This window comes from Dermacentor silvarum, chromosome 4, assembly GCF_013339745.2.
Source record: "Dermacentor silvarum isolate Dsil-2018 chromosome 4, BIME_Dsil_1.4, whole genome shotgun sequence".
Taxonomy (NCBI): domain Eukaryota; kingdom Metazoa; phylum Arthropoda; class Arachnida; order Ixodida; family Ixodidae; genus Dermacentor; species Dermacentor silvarum.
The window spans coordinates 67,063,379-67,088,759 of record NC_051157.2 but is presented as its reverse complement, the minus strand read 5'-3'; the positions used below and the strand labels follow the sequence as shown (position 1 = coordinate 67,088,759).

At 44.9% G+C, this 25,381-nt stretch overlaps 1 pseudogene; it reads left to right on the top strand.

Moving 5' to 3' along the window:
- LOC119448675 (Down syndrome cell adhesion molecule-like protein Dscam2) overlaps positions 1–25,381 on the top strand; it is a 181,265-nt pseudogene that overhangs the window by 100,924 nt on the left and 54,960 nt on the right.

Here is a 25,381-nt window from a genome sequence, read left to right as displayed (position 1 = left end):
CGTAAACGGCGTTACTGCTGTCGTCCAGGCGAACAAAGGTCAGAAAAATAAAGTGAATCCTTCCTCGCTTTGCTTATAGAAAAGTCTTACATTCTTTAGTGTTAGTTATTGAAGTCATGCAAGGATATTCTTCGTTGACCCTGCCGTTGTAAGCACGCGGTTAAAAATATCGCTATCAGCAGTTGTTGATCACATAAGCAACATCCATGGTGATTTATTTAACATGTACTGAAATCACTTATTTTGTGCCTACATGAAACTGTCCGACTTCAAAGATCGCTATGTTAGGCTGCACGATCAAAGTATCAAAGTAAAGGTTTAGTTTCACAACACATTGCTAAACGCTCTTTACCTCAAGAAGGCTACTACTCCTTCCAAACACTATACACTTTTGGACATGCATGGAAAGCAGCAGCGGCTTAATGAGCACGAAAGAACGGTTAGTTTTACGACAGGAAAGATACAAACAATGCGAAATGGATTTCAGAGTAATGCCCGAGGAGAGAATGACACACACTGTCATTATAAAGAAAAATGAAGAACCATACACGGTCCTTCGTTAACCGCAGCTGTCGCTGGTTGAGTGAGTGAGCTACAACCACGAACCACGGGGACATTCTTCCCGACTTCAGCTTATGGAATTCTCCAGAGAAGGCGCAGGGATGTGCCTTTTCAGCCAACGCACTTGTGAGGCCGGTGCGGTCGTTTAATTAATGAACGTTTGAAACGGGCGCGGCGGCGCGCACTTTGAAGAGCCGACTCCACGTGGCAGCCATGAAGAGTCCTTGGCAGAGCGCTATTGTAGCATCGGCCACCGTGCCTCGCAGACAATGGCTTTAGCGCGAAGGGGTCGCGCTAAGCTCGATAGCTGGAAGTTTGTGCAGCACAATGGTGTGCTCTCGACTGTGTAACTTTATGTGGAGAAGCCCCCAGCCTGACTCTATTCGGAATGCAGTAGATTTGAGGCCCCATATAAACGGAGAGAATGGCGCAACAGTGCTTGCCGTAGAGTGGGTAGTTTCACTTTTGTCGTCTGAGTAGGTGTTTAGCTCTACTCTTTTCAGGTTTATTGTTTCAAGACCGCTACTGAGTTCCCGTCGAGGTGATGGGTCTTTCCTGCCCGTGCAACTAATCACACTTTATAGCTCAATGTCAGCTTTGTCTTTTGTAAAGGCATAATGTAACAAAAAAAAATAAGTAGATTCACAGAAAGAGCGACACGAAGGGAGCGTTGTGGATTCTTCACGGTACATAAGAATAGAATGAGTTGGTTAGAGTAGTTGGCACGTTTCTTGCCAGTCTTTGTTACTTTTTTTCGCGCCATAATACTCACAATATTAAAAAGCGCAGTGAAGGCAGACTACTCGCCTGAATGATACATGTGAGCACACGGTGTTATCATCAGCAATCTCTGAGCTCCTTTTTTCGAGAACATTCGGCTTCGTTTACCACAGTTTGTCCTGGTCTTCGTAAGAAACTTAATGCACAGACGCCATAGTCTGCGTCGAGCATGAAACACTGAACAGACTGCCAGATGCAAATTCTGCATTCTAGCTCAGTGTATAGCACACCCAACCGCAGTTTCCCGCAGGAGCTTCGATTCCAAGTAGCGGTAGTTGGTAGAGCTCTTTCGTCTTCGACATATGATGTTGGTGAAGCTGCGGACTGAGGTGGGGAGGAAGTAGTGTTATGTCGACGGAACGACGATGACGTTAAGGAATGGATGAATAAAGCAAGCCCAGAATTGATCTGGTAAGTACTGTCACAGGGAAAGTGAAAAACAGCACCAAGTTGCAGCAGCTAGTTGAAGACGTTGAAAATATTTGTAGTACTAAGCCGGAAGCCGGTAAGGGGATGCTAAAGGACGACTAACTTTCCTTTTCAAACGTTCCATGAGATTCACGATGATTTAACCATTATTTACGATGTTTCAAGAACTTACAAATCGCAATATGCCCCCCCCCCCAATTTTTTTTTCTAGATAGTACCACTTTTATCATTCCTGCGCTTGCCACACAGATCTTTGAAGCATTCGCAAACCATGCCTAGCGATACGTATTAATAGCTCGCCCACATAATCCAGGAAACGTTTGAGGAATTGGAAATGGTGTGAGCTGAAATCGTTACGGAGATACGTGAGCCAGCTACGCAATATTCTCAAGACTCAGCCTTCGTTGATGTTGATAACAGAACTCTGCTTACTTGTTCATTGCATTAACAAGAAAAGCTCAATGAATACGAGAACATCCTGGACCATTATTTGCGTCATTTCCTGGCAAAGTAAAACCGGAAACTCGGCAAATGATCTTTTTGATGAGGAAGAGAGGTCGGACAGATCCCCTAAGGGCTGTCCTGGCTAAGCACTTTAGTTTGCGTACTCAGTAGACAAAAAAAGTCGTGGCAATACTTAGAATGATGCGTTTTGCTACCAACTGAAGGCTTAAAATTTTTAATAGGCGTCCAGTAAATTTTTAGAAAGGGACAGATGAACTTTATTGTCCAAACGACTAATTGTCGGAGCCGTCGTCGCTGGTAACACGTCACGTGTTACTTTGCGATAGGAAAATATGCTGGATGGGCTGAAGGTGCTGCACGAGGAGTCGCCGGAGCATTCTTTGGAAACATTCCACTTCATTCGTTCTCTTGTACGCAGAGCCCCACAGTCAGCTTCCTCCCCGGATGGCTGACTACCGCAGCGTGGTTGAAGTGGAACAGGGGGAGCGTGCCGTGCTGCCCTGTTTGGCACAAGGACACCCACCTCCGAGACATCACTGGTTCCGTGTCGTGGGTGGTGTAGTCAGGGAAAGCACAGTGTTACGCAGCTCATCTTCGGGTAGTGTTGAAGGCGTCATACCGGTGAAAGTTTCCGACAGGGTCTCCCTGCTGCCGGGAGGCACTGTTGTTCTTGCACGCCACCCGCATCCTCGACAGCGGGAAGTACCTGTGCGTGGCGAACAACTCGGCTGGCGAAGACAGGGCTTACACCGAACTCCTGGTCACAGGTAAGCGCTTGCTTCTACCCAGTTTTATCTTCTTACTGGAAGGTGCTCGCAGCGAGATTTAGTATTTCTCAGTAATGAGGGTGGTGTTGGCTTAGTAGAGTGGTGCTACTAGCGGTAACATCCTTCCAGACAGGGCGAGAAAATGTTGCGACTGTGCACATTTTTTGTTTGGGTTGCGAATATACGTCACCTGTGGACCGAACAAACCCCCCTCCCCCCTTCGTTTAGGAACGTTAGAAAGAGAGGCACACATCGTTGCGTGTGATTAACAGTCCTTCCATGAGAACAAACTCTCCAGCTCGCGATCTGGATCCGACCTAGTTGGAAACATGCAGAGTAGCTATCTGCGCGTGTTCTTTGCGATCTTCTCTTCAAATTCTGCGCACGAGTATCTAAGCCTCCTTTTGATATCAAGAAGTGTCTTACTCTCAAAATAACAGTGCTTACATGACAAGATTATTCGTTCCGCATCGCCCGTTTCGTTACTTCATTACGCGCAGTAGCCATATATTTCAGTAATGAACGCTAGATTACCGGACGCGCTACTTCGTAGAGACTTTGGCTTTTTGTGATGGTATAACCCACTGGGCAGCGCAGAAATTACAGGGAGAAGGCGAAGGGGATGGTACACAGTGGTATGTGTCGGCCCCGCTGTCTTCGTCTCATCCTTCCGCACTGAACAATAAATTATGCTGCTGGATCAAAACAATTTTGCAATGTTTAATCAAAATGCGGCAATTACAAAGGGTGACCCTTTCACTAAAAGTGTCAATGATGCAAAATCCAGTAGTGTAATTTCTTGTCCTTCCTTTCCGTTCTTGCCACATCATTTTTTGCTAAAGAAGACACATACAATTAATTGCAGCAAAGCATTTCAACTCCTTAAAAGTTAATGTGAATGCAACAAACGTCGAAGGAACTCTAGAGCTGAAGCAAATGTGAATCAAACCTAGGGTAACAGAATTCATACGGCAAATTCGTTCCTTTTCCAAATGTTAAAACAGTGGTGCGATAGGCCCAAAGAGTTAAGCCAAGAGTACTTGCCATAAATTTGCTGGTGAACTGCCTGCTACAGAGACTTTTTAAGGACAGATGAACTTCTTCCAGGCGCACAGGTTGAGGATTATAGTAATGTATAGGTTATTTCTCTTTCTGCGGAAGCTGCCGTGTCGAAGCTGTAATGTTTCCAGCTTGACTACAAATTTACTTAAAAAATGGAGGAGGAAAGGAGATAATAGCATTCATTCAAGGAGGTTTAGCAAGATCTTTGCGCTTCGCTGACAGCTGGAGCTTCAACGAGATTAAGGATGTCGTTGCACTTAGACGCACACAAAAAGCCGCTGATTCTAACAAAGAAACATCAAATTGTAATGCTTATAACTAATGAGGGTGACGCATAATTTCTTATTTAGTTTACAAAACCGGTAGAATAGGTGACAGATTGCTGAGCAGCAAATTCATACACAGCCATGTTACTCGTGGTCGTCTATCGGCTATAGGTCCCGATGGCATTGGGTTGTGCTGCACTCTTAGGGGTATTCATAAATGTGCAGCTTAAGCTTCTAGACTACCAAAAAAAATAACTTGTTGCCTTTATTTATGAAATCTACTTTGCGGATCACAAAATCATTACGGTTTGTTCATCCATTTTGGCAATTTTCGCACCACCCAAAAGAACAAAAAAAGATGGCCTTACAGAGAGACGGGGTAATTTCACCAACAACTCGCGCTGACGCGCGAAAGTGCCATCTTTGGCTCCGGCTCAATTCCAGTGCTCCTGTCCGCACACATCGACCCGCCTGCCCAAGTAGTCGACGTGGGAAAGAGTGCGAACATGAGCTGCCGTGTGGTCGGACACCCCGTACACGGCGTGCTGTGGACGCACAATGGCCACCCCATCTCAGCGTCTTCCACGTCTTACGGTGGAAGGCAGAGCGGAAAGTTGGCTTCCGGTGGCTCATCGTCGAGGATCACCATCCTGTCGCGTGACCTGATCCACATCTCGGTCGTGGAGCGCCAGGACCACGGCATGTACCAGTGCCTCGTCTACAACGACAGGGACTCGGCGCAGGGATCGGCGCAACTCGTCATCGGAGGTAAACGTTAGTTTATTATTCCGGAATTCCCTAAATGCCGCCTGACAGAGACCGCTCCTGGTTTAAGCGCCACTCAAGGAAAAACAATCACTACCTATAGTTTTCAAAAACCTTTTAAGAGTAGTCTGGTATGCAGCACGTGCCGTAGCAGTAGGATGCTTAAATTGTTTGTCACACTTCGTACTTTATTATATGAATCATGGCCATATCAATCATGGTAAAGTTATAAGTCTCTGAAGATGATTCTGGCGTGTGGTAGGTGCCTGTAGCAAACAACAATATTCAACTGCAAGGGACTACAAGGGACTGCAAGGGACATTATTAAAGTTGAATTTAGCAAACGAAGTGATGTCAGGTTAGTTTTCAACAAGTACCCCAGAAGAACAAATTCACTGAACTTCAATTGTGCATAATAACAGTATTTTTTTTTCATTAGAATAGCGTAGGAAACTCAGCCTTTTACTGTTTCTTAATACACTTTGACTAGTAATGCGAGGATTTTTAGACCAAGTTATCTTCTTCTCTTAAACACCAGACACACAATACACACAGGCACTCATTCGATGCAAACACTTTTTGTTAGAACCAAAACATTTTGGAACATCTGTTTTCTGCCCACATTAGAGTACTGTAATCGACTTCCAGGAGCGATCTGAGAGTCCACTGATTTCGTTCAGTCTCTCGACGAACATTTGATTTGTTAAAAGGTTAATTATAATCATCTGCTGTGCCTTCCGTATTTTTCTTCTTTTGTATATGTATGTTTCTGTTATAACGTTTAAGCACTTTGTTATTCTTATGATAAATTTATCCTTCTCCCCCCTGTCTTTAGCACTATAATCGGTAACAATATTGTATACAATGCCCCTCCTGCATGGGCATTGTATATAATATTGCGTGGCTTGGAGTATTTTTACATAAAAATAAAATAAATACGTTTGCTCAATTCTATTCTTAAAAAGCAGGGGTGTTCAAATAGTGATTTTTTAGACCGAATCGAACCCGAATGCAATGGTGGCAGAAGTGAATCGAATCGAATATGGAATACTTTTCGAATAACTTTCGAATGATGAATAGCCGTTATCCCAATTAGTATAAAACGATGCTCACATCCCAGTATTCCTAAAGTTAGCAAGTTTCTGCACTATACATAGAACGTTACGAAGCGTTGGTTATTAAAAGCACAACGGGAGCACTAGGAGGGAACGAGTGGTTTATTTACCTGCATATGGTTCTTAAAAGAGTGCGAATGATTGGTTTACAGCCTGGAAAGTATGGCTACCTAAGGGATTTACCAGACAATACACAGGAAGGTCCACTGGGCTAAAAGCCGTGAGAATGGCTTGACAGGCTTGACAGCCTGCTCCACTACGCAAGTTCTCTTGTTTTATGTCTACGCTATGTAAGCGGAAGTGAACATTTATAGTACTTTTTTCTCCAATTTTATGTTTAGTGGGCGCAGTTTACGTTTCGAAATGTTCGAAAGGTATTCGAAAAATATTCGCATTTACGAATTAGTGGCTTTTCGACACAAAGATCGAATCGAATAGGATACCATTTGATTCGTTATTTGAAGTTTCGAATCTTCGCACAGTCCTATTAAAGAGAAAAAGAAACAGCGCTAGCTACCGGGCCACAGGAAGACAAAACAGCACAAGCTTTTTTGTCATGTCCTGTGGCGCTAACGTTGTTCTTTCTTCCTTTATTTTTTTAGTGCTGCTCAATCAACTAGATTAAGTTCCCAGTCTCTTATTCATTTCTTATCATCCACCATTCATGGCCAGCCAATCCTGGTAATAACAGGCAAACCGCCGCTCGAACCGCTGACGAAGCGCGAAAGGGAATGGTTACATTATCCCGGCCCATTACACCGCTTCACGATGCGTTCAGGCAGCTGCTTTGTCCATGCATATTCTCAGCTCCGCAAACGAAGCGAATGATTTCCGAATTCGGGAAGAGCTTGTGTTACTTTAGACTTTTGCGCCACATGTACGAAACTGAAGCTGAGCCTATGAAGGCATAGAAACGCGCGGAAATAAACTGAGAGCGCCGGCTTCGCTGCTTCGTCATTGAGGTTGAAGAGAATGTGAGTAGCCATCATGGATCGCTACAATACAAATATAAAATCTACTTGTCGTCTATGCATTAAAAGATCACCAGCCCTTCGCCTGCCGAGAAAACGGGGGTAAGCGAAGGTTGGTAGTGTGTGTACCTGACCTACTACTTTCCCTTCCCTTTCCTTCTACTTTTTTTCTCTTTCGTGCAACTTTTCCTACCGCTGCGTTCTACGATTATCTGCTCGTCGCTGTAGTCTCGAGTTTGCTCAGCGGCGTGGTTAGCAGCATTCGCGTCCCATTGCCGCTTGCGATTCTTCGAAATTAAATTGCTTTAAAATTACAGCTGTCCGTCACGTAAGACAATGCTGTTCTGTTAGCTGTTCTGTTCCAGGCTATTTAGTAGCCTGGATACAAGAGTTCCTTTTTGATGGAGAATTTTTTGCTTCAAGGATCGGGTGACATCGGATACGTAAAACAGACGAGAGGCGTACCACAGGGATCAGTTCTTTCGCCACTTTTGTTTAATATTTTGTTATCTTCTGTGCCAATCCATCAGGATGTACAACTCTATCTCTATGCTGATGACATTGTATTTTTCTCATCAGCAAGGGATATTATTACGTTATACCAAATTTTGCAATCTTATTTGTCTGAACTCGAGTCCTGGCTGGACGACCTGTCTTTTTCGCTTAACGTAAAGAAATGCGCTCTACTAGTGTTTCCATTGTCAAATCCTGTCTTTATTTCTCTTCATTATCGTAATCAGCCGATTCCGCAAGTTCCAACTTTGAAGTACTTAGGGATAACTTATGATATTAAGCTAAACTGGCAGCAGCAAATAGAAGCAAATGCTAATAAAGGAGAACGTGCAGTGGCATTGTTGCGCCGGTTCAGCAATAAAAACACATAGATGCATAGAACTACGTTGCTGATGATTTAAAAGCTTTACGTCCGCCCCATTCTAGAATTTGGTTGTGTTCTTTTTTCAGGATGTGCAGCATACAAGCGAAGCCCTTTAATTCTACTGGAAAGGCAAGCGCTGCGTCTCTGCCTCGGGCTGCCAAGTTTTGTGGATAATAATGTTCTTTAGCTTTATGATACACCCCTTTCCAATTTGCAACCCGTTTTCATCAATTCACCAGAATCATTTTTCAGAACAGGATGGCGGCGTTACCGACAGCCACAAGTTATTTTTGTTCAATCGCTATTATCAAAACTTCAAGTTAGCCTACCGCGCCTGATTTCTCCAAAATCTAATTCATTCAAAATAAATCTCACTTTTGATGATATTTTTCCAAAACACGCGAAACTTCTTCTTGCGCGCATACTTGAAGGTCTCCTTCAAGACCATCTTAGTCAATTTCCGTCTCATTTGGTTATTTCTACGGACGCATCACAAAATTTAGAGAAGGCTGGTGTTGGCATCTTTTCGAATCAACTCAACTGGCCTTTTGCTCTCCGTCTCGCTGGTTACACTCCAATATTTCTTTGCAGAATTTCTGGCAGTTATTCTTGCCATCCGAAAATTGGGTCCACAGAATTCTAAGGTAATAGTTGTTACCGATGCGCTTTCGGTCTGTACACATTTAACTTCCAATAATCAGTCACATCTACTGAGTATATTTTCGACTCTTGCCCCAGAAAATTTATCCGAAGTCCGCTTTGTCTGGGTCCCCGGACATAATGGAATCTTTTTAAATGAATCAGCTGACTCGCTCACTTCGACATCACTAAATGGTCCGGTCATAAATATTCTTCCTGATTTCTCTTTTATAACAGTAGCTAGATTTAAACGCTTTTTATTGCTGAATTGCCATGATTCATCACATACTTTCCTCAGACGATTTTCAACATTTAAAATTTCGGTGGAAAACGAGCAAGTGCCTTTCACGCCAATGTGAGGTGACGCTGTCAACTTTCCGCTGCAGAGTTCCCCGCCTAAATTTTTATCTTCATAGATCCGGTTTATCAATCAGTGACCTCTGCTCGTTTTGTAATCAACCGGAGACTTTTGACATTTCTTTCTTTCTTGCCACCGCTTCTTCTCCATCCGTAGAATGTTTTTATTTCCAAGCAGTAGTCTGGGTTTGGCACTTACAACGCCAAATATTTTGTCTTTGGGGGCCTGTCAATTAGGCACAAGTCAGGGATCGATGATCACTGCTGTACACAAATTTATTGAAGCATCCGGAAGGTTACGCTGCTAGGGTACCGACCGTGGGACATGTTATTTATGTTTATTTTTGTAGTTAGCTTTCTCTTAATTTTTTATTTAGTTAGTTTATGTATAGGACATCTTAAAATCTGTGTTAAGGAGTTGCCAAAATCTTAATTTTGATTATTCACATTTACCCCTTTGTTCGTTGTTAGGTGTATGTTTTATTTTATCCAGTGTGGCCAATCCCCCTCGTGGGTACGAGCCATGTTTTGAGGCAACAACAACAACAACAACAACAACAACAACAACGTTCCAAAACCAGTTCTGGTTATGAGTCACGCCGTAGTGGAGGGCTCCGGAATAATTTTGACCACCTGCGGTTCTTTACCGCGCACTACAACACAAGCACAGGGGCATTTTTGCATTTCGCCTCCATCGAAATGTGTCCTCCGCGACCGGGATTCGATCCCCGCGACCTCTTGGTCAGCAGCGCCACGCCTTATCCACTGAGCCACCGCCGCGGGTGGTTGCGCGCTGCAAACGTATCATCAGCTGTACCGCCACATAAATGCGCGTTACGATAGAAGCACGTCTTCTCAACATTTAGGCTCTAGAAAATTCAAACGCTGGTTTAACAGAAGGCATCAACAGTGAGCTTATGATTTGCAGCAAGTTCTTAATGAAAAGGCGGCATGCATTTTATTTTTATTTGGATCACGTTATCCAGCGCAACGACATTGCTGCGTCATGAAATACCTAATAAATTTATGCAGTGCTTTTGGACGCCTAATTAATTACTCAAAGTGATGTTGAACTATTTTTTGGCAAAGAACAATTAAGTTCGAGAAGACACGCTACCGTGAGTGTCAGGGCCACTAAGTTGTGTGTGTTATCCATTCACTTCAACTAATTTTGTCGGCAGTAGAATCCATGAAATAAATTCTGGTAGTAAGTGTAAGGACATGACGACAGGGGAGTTGCTAGCAGTCACAAAAGCAATCGTGGCTAATGCTAAAAAGGTGCACAGGAATTACACGGGCCAAGAATACACTTGGCTTCTGTCAATGCACTGTGTGCAGTTAGTTATCCCCCCGTATTATGACGACAGCGTGTCTCACGAAATCTAACGTGCATGCTCGTTTGCTGCGCTTGTGCGCGTAGTCAGTTCGTCGTGAACCTCACCGGCTGAACAAAAATATAACACTCATGGCGCCTCCCCCCCCCCCCCCTAAACAGATGTAAGAAACTGAATGATATGCTATAAGGTATGTATTGTGTTCAGTGGTGATGACGTATTTGTGTACAGGAATTTGCATTTGCATTTCAAATCATTGAACGCGCTGCACTAACATTATGAACAGCCATTTATCGTATTCTTCACCACTGTGTAATCAGAAGATCTTGTACAATATATATATATATATATATATATATATATATATATATATATATATCATAAGTGCCCAACAAACATTGACACCAAGGACAACATAGGAGAAATTACTTGTACTTACTCATTGAATTAAAGAAATGATAAATTAATGAAAGTGGATGGGAAAACGGCGCCACGGTAGCTCAATGGTAAGAGCATCGCACGCGTAATGCGAAGACGTGGGATCGTTCCCCACCTGTTGCCAGTTGTTTTTTCATCCATTTTCATTTTCATCAATTTATCATTTCTTCAATTCAATGAGTAAGTAAAATTAACTTCCCCTATGTTGTCCCTAGGTGTCATTGTTTGTTGGCTACTTATGATATTGTTACGGGGATTAATAAAAATCGGGCCCCTTGGTTCCCTTCTTCTCATTCATTACATAACGAGGGCTTGAATCCGGCTACATTGATGCCTTCAGGTAGCATATGTGGGTTTATTGACCAGTTGCCTTCACCCAAAAAGATCACGTGATGATATTTTTTTTTCTTTTTTTTTCAGAAGCTTACTACCTTTAGTGCCAATTCCTTAAAGGCACAATACAGAGAAACATTTCAGAAGCATAGGCTGTTATGGAATTCGTTTGCAGCTCTGTTTCGAGGCGCTAGCCACGCTGATTCGTAGCGATGAAAATAATGTTTTTAAAAAGACAGCCTTTTCAATTTCACTTCTAAGCCGTGACGCTGTAGATCTGAATGTATCTTCATAGACTTCATAGACGACATTTCCATGCACGTCGTTCTTTATGTCATAATCATTCCCGAAAGGTCTTATATACAAGAACCTTGCACTTTTTGTTTAGTTGAAGCACAAATAAATAGTCGTGAGCAATCATTGTTCAAAAAATACACACCGTTATGGTAGCTGAAGAGAGTTCAAGGTGGACACGTGGCCTGAAATTTTACATTCCTTCACCCTACTTTGCTTTCTGCACTTGTGACCGCGGTGAACCGAATCTGTTTTGTGCTAGAATCTACCAAACTTCCCTAAAGGGACCCTGAAGTGATTTTGAAGATTTTGTACAAGCGTACTGAGATTTTAGGGTTGGTCCTTCTGACCTTTAGGTGACACATTTAAGCGCCCCGCGTAGAGCGCGTTATTTTTAGAAAGTTTCAAACATGTCTCTCGCTACCGATCGCAGCGGCGCCGCTACCCTGAGTTTTCAGCCGCCCTTTCCCCGCTACGTAACGTGGATGAGTGACGTCTCTCCGTGGATGAGTGATGCGTCCGATTGTAGCAATGTGTAGGATTAGTTACCCACGTTGCGTCACAGGGAATGCTTGAAACATACTGCTTCATTAAGCTTACTTTTAATATCATAGGTATGCATAGTAATTTGTGTCCTAAAAGTAAGTATACAAATGTAATAAATTTAGACGTTTCTTCAAACCAATGGCCCACTTCCACCTCATAATGCGGATCGTCTGTTACAATTCTGGCAATGGGGAAACCGATGGAACGCGGAGGGGTTCCCACTTGAAAATAGGAGCAGCGATGTCTTCTTTGGGGCCAGGAACATGAATGGTGCCAGCCAGTGCTCCATTGCGCTCGTCTTGCACTGCACTTGTGTGAAGGGAGTAAATTGCAGCGAAAGCACGCTGTAGAGGATGCGAGCGCTGCACGTCAATGTCAACACCAACCTGCTTCGTCAACACCGCGACCTCCGCAGTTTCGAAACGAAACGCGCTTTTAGCGGTAACCGCAGGTTCTGCATTTGTCAGAGAGCCAGGTTTTGTATATAATTTGCCAAGAATGTCAGCATAAAATTATCCGAACAAGCGGAGAATCGGAAACAAAGCGTTGCGAAGGAAAGTGAACGTGTTTGGAAAGAGACGTGGGAACACACTCGGTTCAAATCAACCGGAAGTAGACAAAAATTGCATCACTGCTTAAAGGAGGCGGGACATAGCAATGGCCGAACAGGTCTAAAGGTTGAGAGAGAACGCCGCAGCGTGAGGGAAGGGTAGTATTTAACCACTCCTGCCTGTGTTATTATAGCGTACTGACATGAAATTCTTCTCAGAAAGTATTCCTTGAGAGAAAAACCTCTTTGTCTAAGCGTTCGCAAGAACCGTTTTAGGAACCTTTTAGAGGATATCTATCTTTGCTCTCTCTTCATTTACTACCTCGTTATATTGGCTGTCGTCATGGAGATATAAACTGGTAAAGTGAACACGCCGATTTATTTAGCTTTTTTTTTTTTTACACTGTCTCTTGCATAGCATTTACTCTCAAGCTTTGCTACTTCTATTTTATGATTACTCCACGTGTCATCTTTCTTTCTTTCTTGCAACTTCGGTCATTATATGAAGCTGCGATGCACTGGAGCTCGCTTTTTGAATTCCACGAAACACGCGTCTCAGGTAACCTTGTTAATTTTGTTGTTCGCTACATTAAAGAATGTTCCTTCACTTTTCCCCGAATTTCGTTAGCTCATATTACCAAAGCACTTCGAAAAAAAAAAAACGACAGCTTCCAAGAAGTGTACCCTTCTCCGGCTAATTACTCCTAAGTTTTCCGCTAGAAACCTTTCAGCACAATTTTTCTCTGAAGCATACACTTGCGTCAAGCACAGCTCGCATCACGCTTGCGCCTAGAGCGTGGGAGTGGTATGCTTCGGCGTACATGAGCGTCTGCTTACGTAGGCGCGTCCTCAGACGCAATAAAATCAGCATGTTGCGGGCACGGACAAACGTCTCGAACTAGCAGACCATGTTGTATAACGCGCTATCATAGATCAAGGGAACACACAGTTTTCGTCACTCCAGCCAAGGCGGCTGGAAGTTGCACCCGAGTACTTCTTTTTCCCAGCCACATGCTAACGGATCATGCTTCCAATTCAGTCATGCGCACCTTACCGTCGAAATCACTGTTAAAAATTTCAGTCTTGCATCATACTCCTCGCGTATGCATGTGGTGTTCTTGCAGAAACCATGTTTATTCTTAGTATCCTTTAGTAGCACCGAGCGGCGGCTTTGCGCCTTCTCCACGGCCCAGTACACGTGTCTACACGCTATTGTTCCCACTGTGCAATAGGCCGTAGGGACGTAATGCTTTAACTGATTGCGAGGTGCTGTAACGCAGCTTACAAAATTGTCATTACAGCAAATGAGGAACGACACCGGGCTATAATTGACGTGCCATCGCGTCATCAAGCGCCAGAACTCGGGCTATTGCAGCAATCCGGGAACGTATCGTACGTATACCCAGTCAGAAATTCACTTGCGCAATAAGAATGGCTGCAGATTATATTATTAGTATTGTTATTATTATTTTCGATTGTCATTACCGCCATCAGTGCCGTTCTGTTGCAGCGGGAGTCCGTTCCTTCCCTCCTTCTCTCCCATAACCTTTACGCCCACACGCGTATCGACGGACCGGCAAGGCACTACTTGTGCTATTTTTATGCAAAATTTCTTGTAAATACACGTCATTAGATTTTGTCCCCAATTATCTTTTATCAAGTTCGTTCTATACGCCCACTCCGACTGCTCAAAGGGGCATTGCTACACAGGCTACCGACTCTATAAATATCACGATTGTGCGGCTATAAAGATACGTCCCTGACACCAGCAAGCTTATAGGCGCTTGATTTCGGAGCTAGGGGATTTTTCGAGACGCAAATTTTTTCCTTTAGAAAGGTGGTTTTTACTTGCCGCGTTGAGAATCACTGCCTTCTTGCGCAGTTATTTTAAAGCCACCTTTTTTTTTTTTTTTTTACGTCTGGGACGTTGTACTATTTTGCTATGGCAATCTAGCTAAAGCACCTACTGCTAAGCAAAAGCAGTATCAATTGTCGCTTGTCTGGCTTCTATAGGACGCATGTTTCCAACGCTCCTTCTAGGCCCTGTACTTAATCACGGTGAAACAAGAAGGAACCCCTAAAATTACGAGTGGGGGATGTTGCTCCTAGACTAGGGTGCCCGGGTTGTGTACGTTGGCATGTATAAGGCCATAAAGCTGACGTTCTGGCCACGCCTAATTATTTAAGAGCAGCTAGTGTACGAGCCTGTCCACGCGATCTTGTTACTCGACGCAATTCTCTCTCTCTCTGTTTTGAGGGTTTCCATGTGATGTGACTTAAAGTGGCCATGGTGCTTCCAGCAGGGTTAGACACAGCGATATTGCTGCTAGGCTTTATAAGCGGTGATTCATTGCTCCTGTGATAAGATGACGTCTATGCTCTTGTCGGAAAGCTCTGTGCTGCTAAAAAGATGTTTCTTGGACAAAGAGGCTGTGACCGTCAACCCTATAAGGAGAGGTTGTGAACAGAGTGAAGTAACGTTTACTGAGTTGTTCGGCGGGCTTAGCATGAGGTCGTAAAGCAAAGAGGACACAATTAGGTTTCGAAACAAAGAAAGTGCAAACGCCACTTATACAGGGAACTCGAGAGCTTACTTATTATCAAGTGTGGAAAGGAATTTGCCGCAAGTTAAGGTTACAAGTAAGTGTCAGGCTAGTAGTAGTAGAAAATACTAGAAATAAGCCGAGCTACCGGTTCAGCATATAGTAACGAAACCTGTCGTTTTCGCTCAGGCAAGTTTAAGTAGAGTTTTTAGTAGCAGTCATCAACTGCTGACCTGCTGTTTGCCGCCAAGCTGCAACCGTCGAAGGGTAATTGAAAGCAACAGTTGAGTACGTTCATCCAATAAACCATTTTCGACAAAAACTTCTTGTCAAGGGTTTCTTTTTGCCGTTCATCGTTGAATTATTGTGTTCGCCTATGCCATTCTCAAAGCATGTCCTCCCCCCCACCCTCCACCAACTTGCAACAGGATAAACCACTTGAAACATAAAGCTCAATAAGTTGCCTCCTACGTAGAAATAGTGGTTACATATTTTTACTTTCGGTTGTCACAAAGGTCAGGAAATCACCCGCGCCTTTCTAACGTATAATGAGGTTCAAGTGGAGCGCGTAGCATTCTTTTTCAAAGAGAGCGAATGAGCGGGAGCGCTGTAACCGGCATTCGTAAAATGCACTGCCTTCTCATTGCATGTATGGTGGTTATCTTCGCAAGCATCTTTTGTAAAAACTGCAAGAGCTTAAATGCGAATCAAGGCTCTTGTACGATGATTGCAATCTTCTCATCTCTTCCAATCCGAATGAATCCTCTCGTTTTCTTTTCAGTCAACATCACGAAGAGCTTCTTTGAAATCTCCGGCACTTACCATAGATCGCTACTCCTTTGAAGCTACAAATATACGTCATACGCTACTTTATCTATAAGCAAAAGTAGAAGAACCTCTCACTCTCGTCCATTGCGTTTCATGACAGTAATTTCCGGCCTGATTTGCTCCCGCTCGTTTTGTGACTTCGGCCCATAACAAAATTCACGGATTCTGCTTTAAAATTGTTTTAATATGTTTAATTTTTCCTGCTATATTCTGACACTAAATTCCATGGCCTCGTCGATAAAGGGCCACCCACACGTTTCTCTTACCACAAACTTCATTTAAATAATTACCATCGTTCCGTTCTTCAAATGAGGCAATCACCTAATCAAAGGGTGGTTACCAGTCGAGTGCAGCGCGCTTTCAAGTTCAACAATGGGCTTCAAATTTTCTTGCCTTATCTCGGAAGCTTTCTGTGATTCCTAATTTGGTTTACACTCCGAATGAAGGTTTTCTTTTTCTCCCCATTCATTTCTTTTTCCACAATGCAGCAATAAAGAGCGCGGAAGATAAGAGGTTTAATGAGTCCTGCGTAGTGCACTGTCCCTTATATTAAGTTATTCAGGGCGCTTGAACATTTCCCAGTGCATTGTGTTTGCCTCTAGAACAGTAACCGGCTGGTCATCCCAATGAGCGTATTGTCTGTAGCGTTTGCTACATTTTGTAAGCTTCCGGTGTGTAAGAAAGGCGTTCTTCTGTAAACAGTTGATTATTTTCGTTGCATTGGCCGCATTTATGCAGAACAAAAGCCTTTAAACGAAGTCGAAAGCTGGGTCAGTTGGCACATGATTGAAGATGAGAAACCAGGAATAACACAACGTACGCAAGCAAGAAGACGACGGTATGAGGCTGGAATTAGCAACAAATTTTTTTCTTATGGGAAATAACAAAATGTAACCTCCAGCAATCTTGCTGCGCATGCACGTAACCCATCACAAAACCAAGGCAAAAAAGCTGATATCGGAGCAAGTCACCCGATATCCTACCACTCAAGAAACGTAATTCCTTGTCACTGAGGCTTAGACGTCGCGCTCACACACCTTCTTCTCCTGCCTAATGAAATAAAAGGCCTCCGAAATTTCCTTCTCCTAACATCGATTACGTGTAGCCAGTATTTAAATGCTGTCAAGTGACATTTTATTATCTCCCAGGTAGTCATTCATACGTCGGCCACCTTGGTCGATGTACAGGCTCGACCACTCTTAGGGTGAGGACGGCTCAGCGTGGCCGCGCTCCGCGCATCGCCAGCACGGCCGGCGCGGCCGCGCATCGAAGCAACGCGGCGCAGGCGCACAGGGACCTAGGGGAGGGGCTTCGCGTTGTCTGCTACAGACGCGGGTAGCGCGCCGCGGTTGCTTTGCTGTGAAGCACATTTCACTGAGTGCAGGCAACCGAGAGCCCGAGACAGCGTCGCGGGAATGCGCGCTTCACTAATTGGAGCATTTTCCGGCTGGTTTTGTCTGCAGATTGTGGACAGCCTGCTTAGTCATGCTTGAGCAGGAACGAGCTTCTCAGCACATAACCAACTTAGCTTTATTTTTTTGTTATTGTAAGTGATGAGGGTAAAAGAACAACGTCATTTTTTTACGCACTCTTTGTTAGGCCCGGGCTATTTTATTTTACTGCGACAGCTGTTGGTGCAGTGCATCCAGAGTAACCCATCAGGCACGATTTTCGTGGTTTTGATTCTGACGTCATGGGTCTAGCGCGCTGTTTCATGCATCGCTTGATTATATAACCAATTTTGATAACTGACCTAAGAAAGTGACCGCCACCCGCCATAAGTGTCACAAAAATTCAGAGAGCGATTTTTCAATCGTACATATATATTTTATCTTGTTTGTCATCGATTCTTCCATTAAGGAGGGCAAAACAGAGTATTTCGACAGTAACTACATGTCGAATGACACCTGAATGTTATCAGGTGTCAGCACTCGTACAAACCTACCGCGATACCAGCTTTGCAATTTCGATATGGCCATAGTATCACGCAGAGCAACTCGCGCGGTATCTCACGATAGTTATGCGCATGTTCCTTGACAGCATTCAAATTCTGGCTACACATAAGCGATGGTTCTGTGTTCGTCGACCGCTGGCCATGCTTGGACATGTTGCTGTTACTGCGCGAGTTGCTTTTGATTATGCGGCGCACAAGTTTGCAGAAATGAATGTTTGTCGTGCCGACCGCTCGTCTTTTGTAGTTACCAGCGTCGAATACATCATGTGACAATATCGTTCAGCCGGGAAACACGTGCGTGAGCTCGATGGTCATTAACCCTCAGTGACAAGGACTTGCGTTTCCTGAGTGTTAGTATATCAGGTGATTTGTTTATAGATGAGGTTTCTTGTGTTGCTATTGTGATAGTTCTCGCGCATACTGCCGGAGGCTATACTTTGTTACTTCCCATAATAAAGGTTCAATTGTTAGTTCCAGCCTCGTACCTTTGTCTTCTTACGTGTGTACGTTGTGTTCGTCGCTGGTTTTTTATATTCAAGAGGCTTTCACTCTTTTATAAAGACTTGACGCCTTAGATGGATTGCTTCTGGCATGGTTATCTAATAAATAACACATTCCACACATATGCATGCATCTGCTTGGGAGAAGTGGTGAACATCTTCAGTCGAGCAGAGCTATGATTATATTCCGTGGCGAAAAGGAAGGTTTCTTGCGCCGCTAAACTTTTCCACCTACCTGGCTGCCTCATTGTGCCACAGGTACACCTTTGGCACTTTTCTCAGTCTTAGATGTACTTTGTTTATAAAACTGATCTTAGTACACTTACGGACTCTCAAAAGATGACTACCTGGCTTTTTCGACACCTACCCAATGCAGTTATATTCCGATATTTTACTCGTTCACATACTAAGCAAAATTGTATTCAGACATACTTTCATTCTCTCCTACGCAGTGCTTGTCATCCGGTTACTAATAATTTGGCAAGTGTCCCGTTGTCATTTACGGGAGACAACAATATGGCAAGTTGTGTACTCTTATTCTCTCCCCCCCCCCCCCCCCCTATTATGATTGCAGAGGACGCCCCCGTTTTTGAGCATGTGTTTACCGAACGTCAGGTGCGACCGGGTGGCAGCGTGTCGCTCAGGTGCTCTGCATCGGGGACTCCGCTACCTCAAATCACGTGGTCTCTGGATGGAATACCTGTGCCCGAACACTACCATGTCCGAATAGGAGACTACGTCAGCGGCGAGCGGTGAGTTGAACCACCTAATGCGGCGCCCACACTTCGCAGAAAGAATCCCTTACACTCACGTTTATTTACCATCAATAGACGGCTCTGGCAGCAACAGTTAATCAAATGGTTTTACGATAGGTAGACTAGAGCTCATGAAGATTCGTTGGATGTGTATTCCATTAACTGTAAAAAGCAAAAGGTCCTATACCAATTGTTGGAGGAGCTTGACAATGAATGCGCTATCACGTGTAAAGAATATTAACCATATCACTGTGAACATTGTATCTGGGCATCATGGACAAAGGATGTCTGAAGGCTCTTTGTCGCTCTTCTCTGTTCTCTGTGTTGGCAGGCTGGTGCACAGCTACGTAAACCTTACCGGCGTCCGAGTGGAGGATGGTGGTCTGTACAGTTGTGCGGCCCGCAATGGCGTTGGCCGCGTCTCCCACTCAGCCAGACTGAACGTGCTAGGAAGACCCCTGGTGCGGCCGATGGCCAACGTCACGGCTCTAGCAGGACGCACCATGCGGCTGCACTGCGCCGTTGCCGGACATCCAATACAGAGCATTGTCTGGCAGAAAGGCAAGCATTCTCCTCACTGTAACAACCACCTCTGGTGCATTAGATCATGGCAAGTGATGGAAGTCGGCTCATACGACTGACTTGGCGCGCGTGCATCGCATGGCGACCATTTGCATGTCGACTGCCGCGACAGCAGCCTACAGTGCCGCACTTTTTCTGCTCTTTTGATTCGGGACGGTGTGGAGTGCAGGTGTTTAAATAGAGGATAGAGTTGTCTCGCAGCTGTGAAGACCCGCGGAAAATGAGTACCTAGTCCGGAAAGTCTTGACCGTGAACGAGTTTGGCCTAGCCATTGCTGTTTAAAACTTGAATTGCCTTCTCTGTGTCTTTGTGGCAACTCTGCAATAACATGTATCAGTTAGCCCCAGTTGCTTCGAGTCCCCAATTTTTCATGTCCCGTAGGGAACTTGAGAGCTAGTTCAAATGACATGCGTCCTCGCTCAGGAGTCGTATCCGTTGTCGGCAAAATTGTGTGTGCTGCATAGTTCACATTGCTCGCAAAATAACATTTGCTACGGAACTTCTTTATTCGCGATGCCCTCATGAACTTAAAATAGCTTCAAAAGTGCATAGCATCCCTCTATTCAATTCTATCATATAACTTCGCGAACGTGGCGGCGCTCTGTGTACAGTTCATGTGTCCATGATGGCTGCATCGACTGTGTTTGTATCTGCTACGTGCGTTCCTACCATTCATCTGTCCTTGCGTTTTCCTCTGTAAGTCGGGCATTATTAAATGACATGTGTTGCTATGGTTGTTACACTACAGTTAGTCGCTTTCTTCCTGCTTGATTGGCCCATACACCAGCAATCGTGTCCACCAAACTATTTTGTTTATCGTATAAACTACTTCAAGAAAGTATCGAAAGCTAACGTTAAATTCGATAATGTCTGTTCTGCTATCACAGCATACGTGTTCTTTGTATAGCTTTTCAAAAATTGTTGCAAGCAAGGTAAGGATACCGACGGAGTGATGACGAAGATGCACACAATGTGCTCACTAGCGGGATTATGATAAGCAAGAGCATTCGTTACCGAAAGAGATCACGTGATCGTAGGTTAAAATATTTACTTCACTTCACTGCTGTGCGCTAAACCGTTTATCTGTCACCTCTTGTTATCCTAACTTGGTTCGGAAGTCTTACGGTGGAGATGCCAAAATTTAAAGCGATAGAATTGGTGAAGCTCGGCGATGGTGCGTTGGTAGCATTTGGCTGTCCGCGTGGGCATATTTCATATGGGTGGTGTTCCAGAACGAGGTGGCTATTGTCCCCATTTCCAGACTGATGTAATGGTTGCAATCACTGCCGCGTTCATAAGTCGTTTACAAAAATGGAAAGTGGAAGCCCTAAATATATCGTGACTTACCCTTAAATATGCATAAGAAAGCAAAGACAGCGGAGCAAGAAAAATAAGAAGTAGTAGAAGACCCACGAATTGTGAGCTCTGTTCGTGTTCATTGCACCACAACGTCGGACCTTATCATTAACATATATGGTACACGAACTGATTCAACCGTAGAGCTACACTGTCACTGTTGCGGAGCAATGGAGAAATCAATTTGAACGTCCTACAATTGCTATTTAGTTAGTTGTTTCGGCAAAAAATTAAACAGCAGCATTGACTAACCCCTGCAAATACCAGATACATTAAGCGTCTCTTCAAACACATTCATTTAAAGCCAGATGCATTAAGCAATCCATTGAGGTTTGCACAAAATGCCGACATTACAGTGCCGCCATAGATATAGAAATAGACAACTTTGTTAATTCTATTGCAACTGTAAGCCCCCCCGCAATCAGCCATCCATGGTATTGCCTTGACTTTGTGTGTCAGGACTAGAGCTCCATGTGCAGCGCTGACACTAATAGAAAACTGGAAATTTCAATTGCGTCATGACCATTTCGTCAACGTCAACTCCATTCCGCTCCACTTCTCGGCACGTCAGGAAGCATTGCGATAAGCTTTCTTTAAGTTTCATTCCAATAGATTTAAGCGCTTTAACTTTCCCTTCACGACATAGCGCAGCGCCTATTTCTTGAACGGTCGTTCTATGTCGTTCCACAAACAAAAAGCTTCTTATTATCCTTTTTTTTTTCTTTTCGTCAATCTCGGACGAGCGTGGTATAATCTCCTGATCGCGCCAATCTAACTTCTTCAGAAGGGCATTCGCGCAACGGGAGCTAGACGGGGGCAGGGGCAGCGTGATTGAAGGCCCTTTTTACCCCCGAACGACTCCTTTCTAACGAGCTAATCGTTTTCCTTCGAAAATAGCTTCAAAAGCCCAGTCACCCGTTTTCAATCGCAAGCTGCTGCTGCTGCTGCCCGAGCGTGTCAGGCACACAGCTTGACCGATGTTTGGCCTGTTTCTGCTTGACCCTCGACTTTCTATATTATTTTTTTCTTACGGCCACCTTCTTATTTATATCTAATGAGGCGAGGAGAACCCGTTATCTTCTTTCGTTTCTGGCAGCAAGTCCTCGCCATCGATGCCAGCAATCTTCTGCAAGTACGCGACAAGCACGAATTATTTCGAAAAGAAAATAGAGCAATGTGTAGCACTAAATGTGGCACGTTTCTGACAGCGAAGCTAAGTTTCATGAATCCAATAATTAGTCAAGCGAAAGACGCTCTCACGGCCTTGTCATTAGGGCTATTGACTGGCTGAAACTTAAAAACAGTACAGACGAGATTACTGCACTATAGTTCAAAGTATCTTTTTTGTGTTTTCTTTTTGTTGATTAAGGGGAGCACAGCAAACAATGCGGCCTTGCAATTCGCGTAAAAAAAGAGCTTTCGCACATTTTGAGGTTTTTAAATGGAAAGCGTGCGTTAACTATGTATAAAGACCGTTAGTCTTGCATGAATGGGCACAATGTTATATTGAAAATAAAGTGTTTTAACTAACTCAAGAGCGCGCAAAATGTACCGCTTTGCAAATCGGCACTACCGTGGCTATAGGGTAAACGGGAGAGCAAGGGTGACCTCAGTGGAAGGAAGTTACGACCACTTCAGCATCCCGCTCGGTGGGAATCTCAAGTAGAGCACTGCACGGGCCGATTTTTTCAGCCCGGGCCCGGCCCGGACCCGTTTTTACGTTGGGCTGCCCGCCCGAGCCCGACCAAAAGTTTTATGGCAGAACCCGGGCCCGGCCCGGGGCCGGAAAATAATCTACGCTACCTGCCCGGCCCGGCCCGCCACCCCTTTACCATAGGCCCGAGCCCGGCCCGAGCCCCGGCTCGACACCGGCCCGAACCCGGCCCGAGACCAAAAAAGACATGTTTTTCAGGGTCGATACGCGCGAGGATAACTCGTTGCACGTTACATCACCAGAAAGTCCGAGCCCGGCCCGGGCCCGGGTCAAAAAGCACGTGCCGTGCCCGAGCCCGGCCCGAGCCCGCGAAAAAAATTGCCCAGGTTTACCCGAAAAAAGCACATGCCGTGCCCGGGCCCGGCCCAGCCCACGGGCCGGGCCGGGCCCGGGCTTTCGGGTAAGCCCGAGCCCGTGCAGTGCTCTAAATTCTCAAGTACCCGGACTGCGGAACCTAGCAACTTCTTGTAGGCGCTATGTCAGAGATATGAGCGTAATTTCCTCAATAACTATAATAGGCGACTTTTATTCACGAGCAGATATTTGTTGCAATAGGCGCACTCGAAGCTCATTTGTGTCTTTGTGTGTTGTAAATACACAGTACATCATTGTGCAGTTAGATGTTGTGGCCACTGAATACGGAACGCGCAGCGTGCGCGCCCACGCATGCACGCAAACACACACAAGTGTACGCCCACAAGAACACACACCGACACGGACACACACTAATATATATATACATATATATTGAAGATTAACTTTTGATTTCGGTTTGGCGACATCAATAAAACAACTTCTATATTTACCTTCCCTTTTCACCTGACAGTTGCTACGGTTTACTTCGCCAAACACTTCAGCCTAGGGATGACATAAAACTACTACTGAAAAAATAATTAAGGGTAGTTCGGCACTTCATTATACCGGGAGAGAGAGATAAAACTTTATTGTGTCATTATACCGGAACTTTACTCACAGCGCCAGGGGACGGTGGAATGGTCTGCAACACAGAGTGAAAATATGTAGTGATGCAAGGCAATGAGAAGGGGCCATAGGGCGTCCTAGAAGACGGAAATGGCGGTATCGGTTAGAAACGGGAACGAAGAGATGTTATGCATGTTGCCCCATGTCGTGCTCTCTAGCACCTGCCACTCATGATAGCTATAAACTTATAACAAGACGTGGCGGCAGACGATCACCGATGTCAGTTGCTCAGGACGGATAAAGAGAAAGAAAATAAGGACAGGCAGAGAGGATAATTAAGGTCTCGCCCGGTTGGCGCATTACATGTGGAGAAGGGCAAAATAAACATAAGAAGAAAGAAGAAGCGAGTTAGAGAAGTAAAGAAGGAGTAAAAGAGACATTGTGCGCGCACCTGCAGATAAATGTTCACTAACGTAGACAACTCACGATGAATGTTTACTCACAAGCACTCGCCTATTCCAGTTGTCTTCAGGAAACGCATTAGTGCTTTGGTTGTCTTGTGTGCATACTAGAGGTCAGTGGTCGAGGTCTCAGGATCTTAGCTTCCGAGAACTGTATTTGGGATCAGGGTGACACATACCGCATATAAGATGAGAGTGAAAGTATTTCTCAAGCTTAATGACTCAAGACGACTTGTAGTAGGCAGGTTTATGTTTCCTTACGGCGCCATGGAGCAGCTGCATTAAAAAAAAATTAGTAGCCCTTCCCCTGTCGAGTATTTTAAATGGCGCCAAGCGAATCTTGTAGTGTGTTTTATCAGCGTTCCTCGGAACGAATTGCACTGACGAGTACCACGTTGTGCTCGAACCACAACCGGTCACACGCACTGCAGCTGGCTCCGAAGTCCCGGTTTTGAAACCTGGCCGTCACACCGGGGAAGTTGGCGCTATAGTGTTGCCGAGGCACGCACCAGCGTTGTCGGGTTCCCGGAGGGCAAGACGACGCTGACGTTTGGTCTCAACATCGCGCTCCCGCAACTCGGGGTCCGCGGCTCTTCACTGACGTTTGGCCTCAACATCACGCTCCCGCAACTCGGGTTCCGCGGCTCTTCGCTGACGTTTCGCCTGGGCTTCGGAAGCCCTCACGCCAGAATCCGCACGTCGACGACAAGTCCTTTCCCGAGCGAGTTCGCGGTGCCGTTGCTCAAACGCAGCCTGCTCCTCGGCGGAACGTACCACGTGCACCTTCCCATCCGGGCACCGAATCTGATATGAGGCGATGGAAGCCCGGCGGAGCGTGCGCCAACCCCTTCACTTCCTTTTCCCTCCCCGCGACGCACCAAACGACCCTGGTTGGTCGCGCGCGTCACGTGATCCGGCACCGGTGCAGCTCTCCGCGCACGTGCTCTTTCTTTCTCTCTTTCTTTCTTTCTTTCTTTCTTTCTTTCTTTCTTCTTTTCTTTTTTTCTTGCTCCCTTTCTTTCATGGCCCTGGCTCATACCCGCATATGGAATGCTGGTGAAATACTATAGCATAGCTGCGCGTTCGTAAACACAGTGAGAAGCCTTTCCTTTATGCACGTTTTGCGCTGTGCGATTGATATGATGTGTAGGCCTTTCTTGAAACATTCAGCATCATACTGAGAAATGCACGTACTATATATTAAAGTGTACAAGCATA